The following is a 4,347-nucleotide window of genomic DNA, read 5'->3' as shown; positions in this document are numbered from 1 at the left end:
GCAAAAGTTTTCCACGGCCTAAATATTTGAGAGTCGCTGGGGAGGTGGTCTGACTAGCACAGCAGTGCACGGTTCGATACGTGAGGGCAACGCCACGACGTGCTAGCGCAGGGCTCTCATGGTGACGCTCTTTAGCTGAGCTGTTGGCAATAACAACACAAACGTGTGGAAGTTAAGCTGCTTCTGCTTGCTGGGAGTTCAGGGCCACCAAGCCAGAGCGGCCGGCAGTCCGAGCAGTCGGGCTGTGAGCGAGCTGCTGTGACGAGCAGGCCTGCTGGGCCCTGGAGCTGTGCCAGCGCGTCGTGGTCGATGCGGCCTGGCTGTCAGCGAAGCAGGCGGTGGCGAGGGCGGCGCTGGGCTCTGCCTGCGATGCGGCTTTGCCAACCGGCCCCCGAGGCCTTCGTGCGGGCAGCTCCCCCGCTGCGCAAGGCTGCCCCTCAAAAAGACGCGCGCCGTTGTGAGGACTGTTCGCGGCAATTACCCGATTCTTTCAGGGAAAGAGCCCGGGCGCCCCCGGAGCATGAGTCCCGGGAAGCAGGCAAGGCGCGCTGCCCGGGGAGCGGCCCGGGACGGTGGGCTCTGGGTGGCTGAACCTCCTGTCGGGCCAGCCTGCCCCTCCGCGGCCGTGCTCGCCTGGGAGCAGGGCGCTGCCCCCTCCGTGGGCGCTGCGGCGATGCAGCCAGCGGAGACCAGCACCCCCGCGCCCTCGAGGAGGCGCCCGCCCCTGCTGCTGTTTCAAGGAGACGGAGCCTCCTTCCACTAAACGCGCACCGCAGCGTCCTCCTCCGACGTGGCCGTGTGCCGCGTCCGCGCCCTGTGCTTCTGTGCGGCCCCGGCTGGAGGCTCCTGGTGGAGCTGCGCCCAGGGAAGCTGCTCAGCCTCTGCTGCTCCCGGAGCCCGAGAAGGTTTCCAGGTTGAAGAACGCGAGGCCCCGGAAGGCGAGCAGCTGCCACGGGACCAGGCTTCTCATTAACGTGGGCGAGACAGCCGCACCGCCCCACAACCACAAACAGCACACAGCAGCCACACCACCACAGCCATCCCACATCCACTGCCACTACAGCCACAGCCATCACCACAGCCATCACCACAACCACCTCAGTCACAGCTACAACCACACCACCACATCCACCACCACCACATCCACCTCAGTCACAGCTACAACCACACCACCACAGCCATCACCACATCCACTACCACTACAGCCACCACCACCACTACAACCATCACCACAACCACCTCAATCACAGCTACAACCACCACCACCACATCTACAACCACCACCACCACCACCACATCCACCTCAGTCACAGCCACACAACAACCACACCACCACAACCATTACCACATCCACCTCAGTCACAGCTACAACCACACCACCACAGCCATCACCACATCCACTACCACTACAGCCACCACCACCACTACAACCATCACCACAACCACCTCAATCACAGCTACAACCACCACCACATCCACCACATCTACCACCACCCCAACCATCACCACAACCACCATAATCACAACTACAACAACCATCACCATCACAACCACAGCCACACAACAACCACACCACCACAACCATCACCACATCCACCACCACTACAGCCACAACCACCACCACAACCATCACCACAACCACCTCAATCACAGCTACAACCACACCACCACATCCACCTCAGTCACAGCTACAACCACCACATCGACTACCACTACAGCTACAACCACCACCACAGCCACCTCAGTCACAGCTACAACCACACCACCACCACCACATCTACCTCAGTCACAGCTACAACCACACCACCACAGCCATCACCACATCCACTACCACTACAGCCACCACCACCACTACAACCATCACCACAACCACGTCAATCACAACTGCAACCACCACCACCACATCTACAACCACCACCACATCCACCTCAGTCACAGCCACACAACAACCACACCACCACAACCATCACCACAACCACCTCAATCACAGCTACAACCACCACCACCACAACCACAGCCACACAACAACCACACCACCACCACCACATCCACCACATCTACCACCAACCCAACCATCACCACAACCACCATAATCACAACTACAACAACCACCACCACATCTACAACCACCACCACCACCACCACATCCACCTCAGTCACAGCCACACAACAACCACACCACCACAACCATCACCACAACCACCTCAATCACAGCTACAACCACCACCACCACAACCACAGCCACACAACAACCACACCACCACCACCACATCCACCACATCTACCACCAACCCAACCATCACCACAACCACCATAATCACAACTACAACAACCACCACCACATCTACAACCACCACCACCACCACCACATCCACCTCAGTCACAGCCACACAACAACCACACCACCACAACCATCACCACATCCACCTCAGTCACAGCTACAACCACACCACCACCACCACAGCCACCACCACCACCACATCCACCTCAGTCACAGCTACAACCACACCACCACAGCCATCACCACATCCACTACCACTACAGCCACCACCACCACTACAACCATCACCACAACCACCTCAATCACAGCTACAACCACACCACCACCACCACAGCCACCACCATCACCACATCCACCTCAGTCACAGCTACAACCACCACCACCACATCCACCACATCTACCACCACCCCAACCATCACCACAACCACCATAATCACAACTACAACAACCATCACCATCACAACCACAGCCACACAACAACCACACCACCACAACAATCACCACAACCACCATGACACCAATCACCACATCTACCACCACCACAACCACCACAATCACAACTACAACAACTGCTACCACAACCACAGCACCCACTACAATCACCACCACCACAACCACCACCACAACCACCTCAGTCACAACTACAACAATCACCACTGCAACCACAATCAACACCAACACCACAATCATCACAACTACCACCACAACCACCCAACAGCACAACCACCACGATCATCACAACCACAACAATATAATTACCACCACAACCACCACAAACACCACAGTCACCACAATCACAATCACAATAACCACTATAGCCACCACCACACCACCACAACCACAACCACCACAATCACCACTATAATTTCTGCAAACACCACCGCAAACACCACAATCACCACCACCACAAACAGCCATAACCACAAGTGATACTTCCACAACTGCCACAACCGCCACAACCACCACAGCCACCACAACAGTCACCACTGTAGCCTCTGCAACCACCTTGCAAACACCGCAATCACCACAACCACCACAACCACCGCCCACCACCACAGCTACCGCAATGACCATCACAACAACAGCCATCATGGTAACAACTAGGTCCGGTATTTGGGGTAATTTCTTTTCCTGGAAATTTCCGCAAGAACGATGACCAAGCCCAGTGGCCGTCCTTGCTGGTCCTCAGGGCATCATGGGCTGTGCAGCCTCTGGGGGAGCACTGGGGGCTGGAGGGAGTGGGGATGGCCTGCCCTGGACATCTGGCAAACAGGGCTGGGGCGCGAGGCGGAGGGGTGGGGCGCGGGGCAGGACCCTCGGCCATCTGAGCGGGTTCAGTCGCCAGGCTCTGCCCCCGGGACATGGGAGGCCCCTGGACGGTGTCGGGCGGGGCCACCCGCCTCACCCAGGCCCTCTCCCTTCCTGGAAGCACCCACGACCCTGGGTGCTCATCCCCCGGCTGCTGAGCCGAGGCCACTGCCCACCCCACCTCCTTCCCAGCACTGGCCACGTGGACGCCCGTCCTGACAGCTCCACCGCGGGACGCCGGCGCCCCAGACTCAGCAGCCTAAATCTGAACTTGGCCTTCAGAAGCAAGGGGATTGCTTGTTTTGGGTTGTAAAATGATAACTGAGCTTTACTGTAAGAAATTTCAAATATAAAGAAATTAACTATCAATTGTTATTTCTTTCCTATATAAACACGCACATTATATAGAGCCTGATTATATTTACTCGACAATCCTCTGGCCAGTGGGTGGCAAACTATGACCCTTGGGACAAGTCCAGCCTGCCACCTGTTTCTACGTGCCCTACAAATGGAGAAGGACGTTTACATTTTTTAATGGATGCCAAAAATGAAAAGAAGAATCCTATTTCTTGAAAGGTGAAATTATATGAAATTCAAATTTCAGCGTCCACGTGTAGAATTCTGGTGGAGAATAGCTGTGGCCGCTGGAAGCTGGGTGGACCCCGGAAGCTCCTGTCCTTGGAGCTGATCCATTCTTGAGCACGTGGACCTGCTGTAGGTGGGACTTGTATTAAATTCCTCCAGCAGGGAAGTGGACT

At 56.5% G+C, this 4,347-nt stretch overlaps 1 pseudogene; it reads left to right on the top strand.

Annotated features, from left to right (window-relative positions):
* The first annotated feature begins 369 nt into the window (after nt 1-369).
* Nucleotides 370-2,714, top strand: LOC139436647 (mucin-2-like; annotated as a pseudogene).
* Nucleotides 2,715-4,347: the final 1,633 nt, after the last annotated feature.

Source organism: Dasypus novemcinctus, chromosome 16 (assembly GCF_030445035.2).
Source record: "Dasypus novemcinctus isolate mDasNov1 chromosome 16, mDasNov1.1.hap2, whole genome shotgun sequence".
In the NCBI taxonomy this organism is placed as follows: domain Eukaryota; kingdom Metazoa; phylum Chordata; class Mammalia; order Cingulata; family Dasypodidae; genus Dasypus; species Dasypus novemcinctus.
Note: the sequence above shows the minus strand (reverse complement) of the source record. Positions and strands in the feature narration are given on the sequence as shown.